The following is a 16,093-nucleotide window of genomic DNA, read 5'->3' as shown; positions in this document are numbered from 1 at the left end:
TACCTTCATCAATCTGCTTTTGATACCATTATTCCGACATGATCTTTTTCTTCAAGTTGTCAAGCTTTTCTTCAAAGGACCAAGGCTCTAATACCAGTTGTTCATATTAACCAGTGACTGAGAGGGGGGGTGAATCAGTCAAAACAGTTTATTCACAATTCAAACATTCAAAATTACCAATCTGCAACTATCCTTCCAAATTAAATTAAACATTGCATAAATCATGAAAGCAGAGAACATCAAAGAATATATATTTGCATGCACAAATAAGTATCACTTAACACTAGCAATTATATGTGGAAACCCTCGATTAGAGGAGAAAACAATAGTGGGGATAACCCACAATCTCTTTAACTGCAGTGAAAAAGAGTGCCCTGTTAAGAGCTTACAACCAGTTCTTTCTGAGAACATCACCCTGTTAGAAGTGACTAGTATCTGGTTAAGAATACCTTAGAACCTGTTAAATTTCACCTTGCTAGAGGATTTTACAACTTCATATCTAAAGTGACTCGGTTAAGAGATTTTACATAAAGAACTGGTTAAGGTTCACCCTGTTAAGGGATTTACAATGCTACAATTGTTAGAAGGCAACAAAGATGATTGATCTGTCTGATGATGCTACCTTTGTCTCATAGATCCACTTTGCATGTTCTGTTCTTCTGATCGGTGTCATCTTCACTGATTCATACCTCTATCCATTGCACTCTATTCTATTCCCCCTATTTACATTCACATAGATCTTTTTCACATTGACAAAACACATAATCAAAATGAAAGATGTGAATATATTAGCCTTTAGTTTTGGTGCCAACTTTCCCTCCAAAAATTAGATTCAAAAATATGTTATCGTGCCTCAAATTACTCTCTAAAAATCATTCTGGGAATATTGGTCAAGACAGTCGTTCATGCCGATAAGCTCGTCAGTTGAAAAGGGAAGATTGTCGGTTCAACTAGATGTTATCTAGATGTTTCTAAGTCTGTCGATTGAGACTCCTGTATTGTCGGTTGTCACCTATGTACCGGTCCAATTCTATATAACCGCTTACCTCCTATATACTAGTCTACTCATTTCTTAGCTAGTTACCTCCTGTATATCGGTCTACTTACTACTTAGCCGCTTAACCCCTGTATACTGGTCTAGTCACTGCTTAGCCACTTAACCCCTTTATACTGGTCTACTCACTACCAATAGGAATAAGGACTCTTGTTCTTCATTGATTACCCTTTTCTCCTTTACCGATGGACTATGGAGACTTAGAAGATCATGTTGCCAACAATTACAACCATTTCACCAGTCAGACAAAATGCATCATAATGCCAACATTATTCTCTTGGATGGGGTATGAGGACGTTGTGCTCACAAACGACGCAATTACATCAAGCTTGGGGGATCCTCAAGTGCAGTCAGATTAAAACCTCTTGTCAAAAAGACATTTTATGGGAGAGAATGTAGGCACACTAGGGAGGTTCATCTCAGATAAAGTTTCTAAACAACCCACAGTTGCTACCACATATCCGAGAAAGGAGTTTATTCCCTATAAGTTGAGAGAGGCAAAAACATTAGTGCCATCAGTATTTTACATGGTGGAGTAGCTAAAGAAATCCCTGACTAACGTCTCCGTATCGGATCTCCTTAGTATCCCAAACTAGAAGAATCGGTTGAAAGAAGCTTTGTTAGAGGTCGAGAGACCTGCTGGCAGGAATGTTGTCAGTTCTTCGCAAGCTAGTGAAGAAAGATTTGTGCCCCCTGTAGAACAATCACACTCGCAGATGGTGTTGACAAATGAGGTCATACCACCTAGATCCCAAGTGGAAGGTAAGCCTAAACCAAACCCTTTCTATTTGACCCTCACAGTAAGAGACAATCTTTTACATAATTGTATGATAGACTTTGGTGATAGCACCACCGTCATGCCTAAGCAAATTGTTGAGGTTTTGAACATTAAATATGAGCCTTTAAGTAAGAGTGTTATGCAACTAGATGGAAATAAAGTCTAGATTGTGGGTCTTATTAAAAGCCTTATGCTGATATTGTTTGTGTGTCCTAGTGTCACTGTGTACCAAGAAGTCATAGTTATTGACATACCACCTATTTTTTACCTCTTCCTTTCTTGAGACTTCACCGCCAAAATAGGAGGTTACCTATCTTTAGATTGGTCCCACCTCATCCTCCAGACCCAGCATGGTGCTAAGCTCATAATTATTTCAAAACCCCTACACACTAAGCATGTAGTTGATCAAGGTATGCTCAACTTCAAGCCTACTCATACCTCCATCTCTAATCAGTAGAGAAAAATGGTAGAACTTCTAGAGGATAAAGAGGTGACCAAGGATATTACACTAGAGCAAGTGGTTTTTCTTAATGAATTCATAAATCCTGATCCTTATTCCAATTACCATGCCACAGGTCTCGGTACCTACTGTATTGTTGATGAGGATCAAGTTATCCGAAAACTAACTAAGGGTCCACTAACCAAGGAAGAGTTGTCTTCTGCGCTTTGGACCTTGTACTTTGACGGTGCAAGATGCAAGGTAGGTTCAGGTGCCATAATTTTCCTTACTTTGCCTTTGGGTGAACAAATCCTGAGATATTTCCACCTACGGTTTGCTTTCTCTAACAATGAAGAAGAATATGAAGGGTTGATCAAAGACCTAAGTTTAGCAGAAAGGATGGGCATAAAGAAGCTGAAACTTTTGGGTGATTCTAAGATGATCGTGCACCCAGTCCAAGGAATCTCAAGTGCCAAGCACATTCGCATGAGTTCCTACCATCATAAGACATGGGATCTGATTGAAAGCTTTGATGCCTTCAGCATCCAGAGGATTCCTTGAAAGACAAATGCATTCATTGATCAGATGACCACTATTGGGTCACAATTCAACCCTGTTGTGGACTTTCTTGCCAACCCCCAGGCAGTCTGTTTGATTGTTCAACCAGCTATTCCAGACAATGACAACCACTGGCAAGTTTTGAGATTGATGAGAAAATTGCTATGTTCATTCAAAACTCCGAAGAGTTTGTTGATCAGTTGTAGTCTAAAGTAAAGGAGGCTTACAGGGATCAAATCATTCAATTGAAATCCAACATATTCCCAAATGGATTGATCGCCCTAGAGAACTTATTTGACCATGATGATGCTAAAAATGACAAGCGAAAACTCATAGCTAATAAAGGTGACTACGATGAAATGTCAATAGGGAATGGGAGAACACTTAAGGTCGAAAAGGAAGTTCACCTAGAAGATTGAGAAAGATTGGCTCGATATTGTGATGAATACATGGGCATGATAGCATGGTCATATGAGGATTTGAAAGGTTACAATTTCAGCATCATACAACACACCATTGAGCTCACTGATGGAGTCAAGCCAATTCACGGAAGTAGAGACCTGTCAATCCGAAGATTGAGTTTGTAATGGCATAGGAATTGAAGAAATTAATAGAGTCTAAATTCTATACCCTATCAAGCATAGTACATGGGTATCAAATTTGGTACTAGTCAGAAAGAAAAATGGGGATATCCAGCTCTGTCTAGACTTTCGTGACTTGAACCAAGCCTCTCTAAAAGACCATTACCCTTTGCCACCCATGGAACAGTTGTTAAGCACTTTGGCGGGGCGGAGATTTTTTCGATGTTGGATGGATTCTCAGGTTATAAACAAGTGTTGGTAAAGCCAGAGGACCAACATAAGACCACCTTCACAACCAAGTGGGGAACATTTTCTTACTAGAAAATGTCATTTGGATTGTCAAACACAAGTGCAACTTTTTAGAGAGCTATGGATCTAGCTTTTAAAGAGCTCACTAATAAAATCATCCTCATCTACTTGGATGACTTGACGGTGTTTTCAAAGTGTAAAGAAGATCATTTGGATCATCTCGAGCTAGTTTTCCAGAAGTGTTTGGAATTCGGCATTTCATTGAACCCAAAGAAATGCATCTTTGGGGTTCCGCAAGGGAAATTATTGGGACATGTAGTGTCAAAAGAAGAAGTCTCCATCGATCCAGATTGGGTAAAGTCAATAAGAGAGCCTCCTCTTCCTGTCAACAAGAAGGGCGTTCAGTCCTTCCTAGGCAAAATCAACTTTGTTAGTTGTTTCATCTTAGAATTTTCTAGAATGGTGAGGCCTATCACGCTAATGCTTAAAAGGGAAATGAATTTTAAATGGACTCTTGAAGCAAAAGAGGTGTTTGAGAAAATCAAACACGCCATATCTTTGGCTCCTATACTCTCCAACTCTGATATGTCTAATAATTTCATAATGTATGTTTTCTCTAGTGATTATAGCATTGTCATGGTACTAACCCAAAAAGATGTAGACAAAAGGGGTGAGCATCCCATAGCTTTCCATTCCAAAACTCTAAAAGAGTACGAGGCTAAATAAAAATTTATTGAAAAGAAAGCACTAGCCATTGTCAAAGGCCTCAAAAAGTTCAGGCATTTCATTGCCTACAATAAGACTACTGTGTATGTCGCTCATCCTTCTGTCCAAGAGTATATAATGGAGGGTGATATTATAGAGAAAAGAGCAAACTGGATTACCAAAATCTTAGAATATGACATTGATGTCAGACCCACTAAGGTAATCTATGGTAAAGGCCTTTGTGAATATATAGCCCAAGAGTCTGACCCTCGAGAAGCCAAGATGACTACGGAGGAAGTTGTAATGGTCACCTCTATGAAAATAGAAGCATGTTGGATTGAGAATTGAAAACATTTCATGAAGACTGGAATCTTCCCTGCTGACCTCCCTCCTAAAAAGAAGAGATTCTACAGGATGCAAAATAGCGGCTTTCGTCTGGTTGAAGGAGTGCTTTTTAAAAGAAATTTTGACGGAATCCTACTCCACTACGTGGACCAAGGCCAAGCTAGTAAGCTTTTACATGAATTCCATCATGGACTATCGGAAGGCCAATATTTAGCGCAAACCACCATCATTAAGATTACTCGTGTTAGGTATTTATGGCCCTCGATGTTTAAAGATGCACATACTCTAGAAAGAGAATGAAAAGAATGCCAATACTATAGTGGTAGGTGCAGAAAGGTAGCAATGCCGCTCATGCCCATAATGGTGGAAGAACACTTTGCTCAATGGGGTCTAGATTTCATAGGAATGATTAATCCTCCAAGCTCAGCTAGACACAAATGGATCCTTACTACCACTAATTAATTCACTAGATGGTATGAGGTTGTCCCCCTAAGGAATTCATCAAAGACATAAATACTAGCATTTCTGGAGGACTTAGCACGTGCCAATATGGTCCACTAAAGACCATAATATCATACAATGCACAAGCATTCACAGGCTCATGAGTCACTCAGTTTTCTCTCGATCAAGGTATCTACCTGAAGACCTCCTCAAATTATTATCCACTGAGAAATGGTCTACCTGAGTCTACCAACAAGAATCTCATAAGACTCATTAAAGGAATGGGGTCTAAACACAAAAGGGAGTGGCATCACCATTTGAAAAGTAGATTATGGGCGGACCAGATCAGGCCCAAGCAAGTTCTAAAGAACTCTCCGTATAAGTTGGTCTACGGCAAGGATGCCTTATTCCCCATATCCATGGAGAGTCCTGCTTGCAACTACTCAAGCTATTGAGGTAGCAAAAAATGAGCCCATGGAAGTAAGGTTGGCAGAGCTTAAGGAGCTAGAAGAAGCAAGGGAGGCAACATTCGAGCCTCTTCAAAACCACCAACAAACCATCAAGAGGTGGTTTGATAACGAGAAAAGTTTTGACCTGGGACTCAATAATGGTGACCTTGTTTTGAAATATAATGAGAGGGCAGCCAAGCCTGGTCAGCATGCTAAGTTTGATGGTTTATGGGAGGGACCCTTCTACATCATGAATTGTAAGGGATTTAATACTTTCGATCTCAAGAATATACAGGGGGAATCTCTCAAAATCTCGGTTAACGGGTTTCATCTTAAACCCTTCCACTAAAGTAGTGACTTTCCTAATGTAAATAATGTATTTTTATCATTCCTTATCTATTTAATAATGTTTCCTCATGCATTCCAAGAAGCAAAAAGTGCACCACAAGATACGCCTCGAGCAGACAAAAGGAGATCATTATATTAAATAAGTATCTTTGTGCAATACATACAAAAGGCCTGCAGCCTATATTTGAAAAGTATAGTGGCAAATTTTTGGAGCAAGGTGGCAGTATTTCAGGGGTCTTCCTCATCGTCCTCCTCGTCCATCTGAAATTTGGAATCATCATCTTCATCTTCATCATCATCTTCTTCCGACCACTCATGGCCAAAGTTGCTATCGAATTCCTGATCTATCGACACCAACATTAGGTTTGGAAGAATATGTGGCATCAAGATCTACAAGAAGATGTAATATCTAAATTTAGTGTACCAATCTATGCCAGCCAGAACAGGCACTATCAAATGAACCCAAAGGAGGAACTCTGTAGCAAGCTTGGCTTGGAAGTGATGAGATGACAATGACATGGTCTCCAAGCTGCCTATAAGCAGATACCAAGTCACCTCCTCTCTGAGGGTGATGAAACGTTGCAGATCCAAAGCCAGGGGTAAACCTCTAAAAGGAACGTAATATGCCACAATGTCCTCCAAGCCATCTAGATATTCTAGAGGGAAGAACACCTAAGTTAGCTTCGAAGTCAAATAACCAGTCATCCCAATATCCAGTAGTGAGGCCACAAAATGTGAACAGCTATCCATGTTGACACGATATCTATCCACGTCATCAATAAATTCTTCCCCAAGCACTCATTTGATGGCAATGATGATCAAAGGATTTTTATGTTGTGTCATTCCCTGCAACCTTTGGTCTGAGATGTTGCCTAAGAAAGTGACTTGTGCTTTACTGTCGATAAGCCTGACGGGAGTATCCATGATTCAAGAAACTTCACTATTGAGATAGATACTATGCAAAAGAATGTCTGAAAAGACATATTTATAGTGGATTTCCAGCTCTAGGTAATAAATAAAATGGAAAACCAGCGCTCTTGATCTTTGACGCAGTAGTCTTTTCTCATAACTCATGCAAGTAAATGGAGTTGAGGCTGAAGGTTGTGTACATCCAGTCCAGAACCTCGAAAAGAGAAGTAGTGCCCTCATATGCCATGCGTATATCCAAGTATATCCTGCCTAAGTCCAATAACCCATAGGTCTTTTTTGGCTCGTGCGAGCCTCGCTGGCTGTGGATACTCTCCTTAATGAGGAGATTTGTCTCGACAAACAAATTATCTCAAGTGGTTCAAAGTAACGCGTAATGAACAGGGATCTTTTCAAGATAAGTAGATGGTGGCACTTATCCCTATTTTAGAATTAATTGCAACTTGAAAAATAAGGTGGCATACGTGTGGACAAGTGCTTATCATTAAATTCTCTTTTGCACAAATTAGGCATGCGATGCATTTAAGGAAGAAGACTTCAAAAAGGGCATGTCCTATTGTTCATTTTGCATCCCAAGCGCTAAAACTCTTCAGAAGTGTCAGAAGGAAAAGTTTACTTGCAGAAAATGGAGATGGAAGCAGCCTCTTCAAATTCTTTCCAAGGGAAAATGTGGGTGGATGTATATGGGGAACTCTCATATTCCTCCCACGCCATGCCCCCAAAGTCAGAATATCCAAGGACCAAACCTAAATCGAAGTCGGTCACCTGCAATCCTGCGGCGATGATCGATTCTTTAGAGAATGTCATCGAGCTTGAACTATACAGGTAGCCAAAGAACCTTAGGGAATCCACTTGCGCAAGAATGGTAAAATATAGGAATGAGCCACAATCCATGGCATTCAAGTTCTGGAATAGCAGTGTTCCTCGGTTCATGGTTCCCATGGTTTCGCATTGTCCAGAATTTGTAGCTACATGCACCAACAGGTTTGAGCTAGATTCTTCTTCAACTCAGGGCTCCTTTCTAAGAGTTTTTATAACCCTAGAAGCTATTCGGGACATGTTATGTTGTCCCATAATTGATAGCACGATGGTGTTTGATGAAGACTCCATGGAAGAATACTAGGAGGGATATTATCTCATTTTGTCACAATGCAATGAATCGGAGTCCAACAGTTGGGCCTCTAAGGTTTCCTCTGTCCTATAGTGATTTAAAGCATGATGATCTCAAAGATATCTCCTCGATCATCACATTCTTGTGTGGTCATGACAATGACCGATAGATCACCGCCCTATGATGGGTTTCTTGTTCAAATGTCAAAAACAAAAGGGGTCATTCCATCTTGACTTCTCTATCTTGATAGCCAAAGAAATGGTTAGGCAGTTATCTAAGTTCCATCATTTTTGACGGTTTAGGTTTTCCTCATTCCTATTTCATCGTTTCGTGCACCAAAATGACGCTTTCTTCAGTTAATTCATGTGATTGGCTACTCATGATGAGCTAGGAAACAAAATGTTTGTGTCTGCCTGGACACTCGTCCTATTAGCTTCCTATGATGCCTACCAATTTTCAGACTCTTTCCTGACCCCTGTCCTTCATGATTTTGGTTTTATCCTCGAAGAGCCATTTGCTTCTTTTTCCCAAATACAAATGAATTGGATGTGCAATAAACGCCCCCCTTGCGACTAGTTTCTGGGTAGTGATTTTTCTTTTGTCATGGTGCATGGCTTCTCTAAAGAACCCTTCCACCTACCTACCTATGTCACAGAGAGAACCCTTGCCCTTGAAATTTTTCGGCAATTGGCAGAGGTTGAGAGAGCTATAAGAGTGAGAAAACATAATACTTCCATAATAGAAGACCACAAGGCTATTGGCCCTCTAGACACCTAAAAATTTCTCATTGATCATGTACTAATTATTCATCTACTTGATTAAATAATTCTTTAATTATTTAATTAATTTAATTAACTATTTCTTATAATTTCATATTTCCTCATTATCTTACTAATTATTCTATTTCCTATTCTATCATCATTTAATCATTTTAATCATTTTCTAAATGTTAATTAAATATTTATTATTTAATTAATTCTGATTAATTCCCCAACTTAAATAATCTTTATTATTTAAATAAACTAAGTTCTCAATTTCTATCTCTAATCATCTAATCATTCAACCCTTTTCTAAATATTGATTAAATATTTATTATTTAATTAATTGTGATTTAATTCCTTTAAATTAAATAATCTTTATTATTTAATAAAAGTCCATTTCTAAATAATTAAATAGTTTCTTTAAATTATTTAATTAACTAATTAATTCTTCCATTTCCAAATCCCCAAATTCTAATTTCATATTCTTCCAAATTCTTCCAAATTCAATTACATGTGCATGATTTCAAAAATCAAATTGAAAATCAAAGTCAAGTTCTAAATATATTCAAATGCTAAATTGAATTAAAATAAATTCAATTATTTGAATAAATTTCATGCAAAGATTAAATTGAATATCTAAGTCAAAGTGCAAGCACATGCTAAATTAATTAATTAAATCATTTATCTCTCCAGTCTCTATTTTCATCTTCTAGTTTTCTTTGTCATCTTCTTTATTTCTTCCAATCATTTTTTTTCTTCTTCAAGTTAGCTTTTTCTCAATCAGTTGACTCAATTAATCTACTCAATCTATTATGTTTCACCTCCAAGTCAGCAGTTCAACTATCAATCATCATTTGAGCTCACCTGAGTTCCACCTCTTGATCAATTTGTTCCACCTTTCAATCAATCTCATCCAAAAATCCATGAATTGAGCATTCAATCTCCATTTTCAATCCTTCTCAATCCTAGATAATTTATTTTAGATCACGAACATCGAATCTTTTTGTCAATTGCAGGTTGCCAGTGCAATATCTGAGAGCCATCATACCACAGAGAGAAGAAGAACAATGGAAGCTATGATGCATAATAGAGAGTTTCATATTGTTTAATTTAATTCCATTTTGCATCTATTTCATTGGTTTTGTGTTTTAATTGCTTAGATAGTTAAGGATTTGTGATTGTCCTTATTTCCTATTTGGCAATGGTGTATTTGAGCATGCTACAGGCCCCATTACTCTCGTATGGAGGAACATTGCTGAGAATGTCCCGACCTCCAAGCTGGTGCAACTCGGCTTGGTAGCAATTGATGATGTGTGGAGCTATGACCCAGACGGATGCTTGTCTAAAATAAAAAATGTAGTTAAGCATGAACCGCGGAGTTCGTGGGAAGGACACACCAACCCGCCAGTGAATGACCCAAATCTTTATGTGGGTCCCAATGATTTTCCTATTTTGAAACGTCCCTCATGGTTGAATTTTTACTCTATCCTTCAAAAGCATAATCCAGTGAAGCCCATTCCCCGGAGCATGCTAGAAGCCATGAGAAATGATTCGTGGCCTAAGAAAAAGAGGGAAGATTTTTGGATCAACCATCAGGAAGTGAATCATCCTAGAGCTAATATCGGGAACACTCCTTTCGATGAGCATTTTGAGGCTAAATGGTGACAACACAACAAATCAGATGAAGAGATAGGGGATGAGTCCCCACATGATGACTCATCCCCCGAGGATGCTCGACATCAAGAGGTAGAAGTTATAAATGTAGAAGAGAAAGAGATCGAGTCTAGTATTTCTCTTCCTCTCACTAGTTCAAGCCAGAGAACCCATCCCCAAACTACCAAAAGATCAGCTGAAAAGAAGGCACCTGATTCCCCTTCCAGTAAGAAACAATATTTAGGTTCTACCAAGAAGGGTTCATCTTCTCAGGTCCCTGTGGTTCCTCCAACCTCTCAGCGACTAGTGACTTCTATGATTCAGGTATGTCCTTCTCTTACCTTTCTCTCTACTCAATTTGTTTCTTCCGTAGCATCCCAAGTGGCATCTATGCCTACCCAAGTCTCCACTGCCCTCACATTAGCACCCGCGAGAAAGTTGGTTGACCCCCAAGTTGCATCATTGCAGGTTGCTCTTTCGCTCCCTACCCCTGATTTCATTCCCTCTACAATGTTTTTCCCATAGATGCATGTTACAGTCGTTGTCTTGTGTAGGCTTGGTTTTAGAGAGACCACTCCTCCCCTAAATGTCAGGGTAGCATCCGCTGATCCATTTTTTTCAAGAGCCTCTCCCTTTGTCCTATTGATCTCCCCAACCACGCATGCACAACCAATTCAAACCTCTTTCGGTGGTCCTATTTCCCATTTCCCCTTGCAATCCCTCATGGTGCAGTGTTTGTAGGCCAAGCTATTTCAAACCCAGATGGTTATCAGCAACAGGTTACCTACTCCAAGACTGCACGTATTGGCAAGACCGGCAAGAGAAAGGAGAAGGATGGTGCCAAGCCAACCTAACCGCATGTGCAAATGCATTTCAGCGAGTAAAAGGATTGTCTCTTCTTTGCAACCATGTTCCCAAAGTTTGACAAGTCGGAGGCCCAAATGAGACCCAATGATTACACCCTATATTTTGTTGAGGTCAATCTCTTAAATGCTACGACATCAAATAAAGTAGAAATGATGAAAGAAACCTCAAAGGTTGTGTCTACAGATTTCATCAAAATGAGTCGTCATCTGGAGAAAATGCAAGCAAAAAATGTGAGCCTCAGAGAATCCTTTGACCAATAGAGAAAAGAAGACAGAGTTAGAAATGTTGAAATCAACCGCTTGCCGAGCTTGTTAACCCAAGTCAACTCTGAAAAAGAGAAGTTGTAGTTTCCAGAGATGCTACCCAAATTCATACATAGCTGCAAGAGGAGGTCCTCCTAAAGGAAGAATACGCTCGGCAGTTGAGCGAAACACGGGTCACACTTTCAGAGGAAAGAGAAAGGTTTGAAACATATGCATGTTAGAAAAAAAGTAGCTTGGAGCAAGCTGAAAAGAAATTCCTAGATGTGGAGGGATTGTTGTAGCAAAAATGGGATCGCATGTCACGACTTCGAGAGGCTTTTCAAGATGGAGGCACCAAGATCCTTTCTCTAGAAAATCAAGTTGCCCATGAACAAGATAGGTGCAGGGAGCTGCAAAATGAGATAAGAGCGAAGGACGAGGAAGTCATGCGATTATCAAACCTTCCCCCCCCTTGGAGGTTCTTCAATATTTCTCTCCAGTTATTGTAGAATTGTATGTTTCTCATTGGGAAAGAATTAAGCAGTATTGCCCTTCACTACAACCCATACTGAGATTCCTAGGAGAAGCACAATCTCTTTGTGCTGAAACAGGCGCTCTCATTAACAACACTATGCTTTTCATTGGTCATAAGCTCCTCGTAGCCCATATTTTAATTCAATTGTTGTATGCTACTCCAGATGAAGAATTGAGAGCAAAAGGAATTATAGACTACAAGTAATTAATCAGAAAGGCTAAGATTTTCATTAACTAGTACAGGGTAATCATGCATGTATCAGCAGTGCTTGAGCCTTTGAAGATTTTGGTTCTAGACATCAAACGAAATGTAGAGAGGTTTGTTTTCCTAGGTCTTCCTTCTCCTTTTCCTGCAGATGGCTATGTTCTAGGGATTGAACAAGTTATGAGCCATACAGAGAAATTATAGCAAGATCGGACCTTCCTACAGTGCCTAAACAATATTATTTCGACGGAGGAAGTCAAGAGTCTCTTGCACCCCCTAGCCCAACTCTACGTGCTCCTAAAGGTAGTCCATGATGAACTAGTGAGCTTGCCATTTGATGAAGTGGTCTGTCTAGACCAAAACTACTAGAATCTAGAAGCTTAGGTGTTACCCTCCAAGGATGATTGGTTTCCATTGTAGCAGGTCTTTGATCTACTTTTCCCCGTTCAGGCATGAAGTCTGGTCTTCGAACCAGCAATTACGGGTTCTAGCATTTCGCAGGCAAAATTCCCCATTTAGTCACCAATAAATGTTATTATAATTTTGTAATCATTAGCAGGTGGTATTTTTTGCTAAGTGGTAGTGCCTTCTTTTGATTTCTGGCTTGCTTTCCTGTTCATCAGCGTGCGTGCCAAGTGGTGTCTCAATGTTTCTCTAAGTGGCTCGCTTTTCTCACCCAATGTTGAGAGAACGCAAAACCATCATGTGTCTCAAGTCTTTTCCTCAGCGTATGCTTCTCAGCCCCACCATTCCTCGTGTAAAGGTAGCGACACTTGGTTCCCCCACATTGCACGTTCTAGTCCTCTTTTTGCACTCAACTTCGGGTCTCCCCCAAGTCGTCACGTGTCTTCCATGATGGTTCGTGAACCAGAATGTTGTTTGCACCGTGATTTTCTTATTTGGTAGGTGTATGGGTCGCCATGATGCGGTTGAGGTAACAACTTTGAAGCCCATTTTCGCTGGGTAGCATCTCACGGAGTGCCACACTGGGAGATTCCTATTCGAAGCGGTTGCTAGGATTTTGTTGATGCTTTCATGTTATTTATTGAGGGCCAAGGGCTCTATATAGGCTTTATTTTTCTTCTTTTGAAGGGGTTCAAACTTTAGAGAGATTTTTAGGCTTTGGCTCATTAAAGAAGCCTTTATGTTAATTAAATTTGGTGAATTATAGACATGTTAGACTATGCCTATGGTCTTTATGATTGTTTTTATTTGAAGCTTAATAGACTAACTTCTATGTTGTTTTCAAATTTGATAACTTTTGTGATATATGTTGTGAGACTCCATGGATTAAACTATGTTTTAGGACTTGTTATCTATTGGATGAATGGTGAATTTCATATTATGTTGAATGAGTTTTTGTTGAATTATCCTCTCAAATAGTTATGAGCATGTAGATTGTTGAATGATCATTAAAACCACATGTATCTAGGTTTCATATGTTGTTAGTGTTTTTCAAAAATATTCTGGCATATCGCTTAAGTAGTGTAGCTTTTTTAAGTTTTCGTCTTCCCCTTTTCTCCCCTAATTGTATGAAGAGTCAGCGTCTCAAACCCAGAGGTCATTCAGTGAGTCTCACACAAAAGATCCCCCGTCACTGAATTTCCCATAAGGTTGTTAGCATTTAATGCAAAATTAATAGTCAACAAGTATCAAGAAGGAAAATATGAGCAGAGTGTATGCCCCCACATTAAAGCGATCACGCATGCCTTATCAGGAGTGATTGATTTAAGGTAGGATACACCCAAGAGAGAGAGAGAGAGAGAGGTATTATGTTATCGCAAGGATTTAGCCCCCAATCAAGGAATAAACCCAAGGATAATGAACACAAAACACAAAGCATGAGGTAGTTTCACTTTCCTTGGGGTCAGTATGATGTATGATTAGTCATGTATATCATGTATATATATGCATAGAATAGTCACCATTACCCAAAGAAAGGAAACTACCTTGGAAGAAAGGGAACACAATTGTCTTTTGAGTCAACATGAAAGAGACCAAAAGAGACCTCAATGCTTTGCATCGTCTTCAAGTAGACATTACTAGGGACAAAAAATAGAAGAACAAGGATACACATAGAAGAATGGTCACAAAAGAGCAAGAAAAGAGAGAGAGGTAGAGGATCTACGGTGCTAATGCAACTAGTCTAGCACGACATCCACCTCCCAATCTTGCTTATCACTATTTCAGGAAGGCGGCAAACACGCCAGAGGAGTGACATTGAGCACAATAGATGGAGCTATCACAACCTCCAAACAAGGACTATTCTCATGTGCTAAGTCACTTTGTTTGATGCTAGGAGATAGGATTAAGGCTTTTGAAAATTCTACAGATAAATGTTTGTCAATATCAACATATTCAAATTCACTATAAGAAGCATCAGGACTTGTATTTCCATCATGAATAACATTTTCACCTATTTCTTCATCAAGATTTATAGAAAGAGGAGCCCTAACATGAATAGAAGTAAAACCATCACATGTTTTTTGTAACTTATGATTTGGAGATTTAGGTTCAACATCTTTCTTAGGAGAAAATAGAATCATGTCAACTGTTGGAGTTTTGGGAGATTGAATATTTTGAGGAACAACTTCACAAGCTCAAGCATGATGCTTTCGTCAGTGCTCTCTCGCACAATGATTTTGTCGAGTCTTAGCGGAAGACTAAGAAGAAGGAGGAATATTTATTAAAGGAGGAATATTTGTTGAAGGAGAAATATTCTCATCTTTGGTAATTGGAAGTTTAGGTTGAGGTCTCTTAGGTTGAACAAGAGGAGAGGTAGGTCTCTTCTCTCTATAAGAGCAAGGAGGCGAAATTGCACCATATAAAGAAGGAATGTTCGGTGTAGGAAGGAGATCAAGTCCATCATGAGGAGGAGGTGCAGGTCTAACCTTAGGAGGGATATTATTGTTCTTATTAGGAGAAGGCATAGTTGCATCCATAGGAATAGGTTGGGAATCTTCTTTAGGAGGAAGATTATTTCTATCTATTAGAGGAAGAACTTCATCTTCAAGAATGATGGGAATATCAAGTTTTGGAGTTCAAGGTTGGCTTAAGGATAAGATCATATCATTCTTCCATTTCTGATAGGATTGAAAGAGAGCATCGCTTCTCGATGGAAGAGATTGAAATTTTTTAGGCCAAAAGAAATCAATAGGAACACCTGGGCTTCTTTTAGCTAGTCGAAATAAGCTATGGTTAATAGTTATGATTTCTCCATTGTGGGGAAATTTCTAACACTTATGGATTGGAGAAGCAATAGCCTTCATGGAAGATAGACAAGGGTAACCTAACTTCACACAGAATTGTTCAAATGAAGGAATGACAACAAAGTTGACATCTATATATTTAGTGTGGACCTCAATAGGGAGTGTGATAGAACCAATGGTAGGACAGGAAAATCCATCAAATAAATTAACCACCACATTAGTATCATCATAGATTGGTTTATGCAAATGTAAAGTGAAAAGATACTCTTCAATGATGACATTAACCATGCAAGAGGGGTCGATAACCATACCATGACAAGTTTTATCTTGAATCTTCGCAACTATGTATAAAGGTCTGTCGGGTGCTCTAATGGCCTCACTAGGGTCAAATGTGATACATGAATCCTTAGGTGTTTCTTGTTTCCCTACCATATTCACTAAATTTGGAGTTGTGGTAGTAAGATTAGAGGGAGAGAAAGAGCTATGTTTAGTCTCAATCACGTTAAAAGGTATGAGAGGGTAAAGGATCAGTAAAAATCTTATGATTAGGAGGAGCTACTGATTTGTTTCCCCTATCATTCACACCTGCCACAAATATAGTATTATTATCAATCGAGTCTTGAATCTTACTTTTTAA

Source organism: Cryptomeria japonica, chromosome 8 (genome assembly GCF_030272615.1).
Source record: "Cryptomeria japonica chromosome 8, Sugi_1.0, whole genome shotgun sequence".
In the NCBI taxonomy this organism is placed as follows: domain Eukaryota; kingdom Viridiplantae; phylum Streptophyta; class Pinopsida; order Cupressales; family Cupressaceae; genus Cryptomeria; species Cryptomeria japonica.
Note: the sequence above shows the minus strand (reverse complement) of the source record.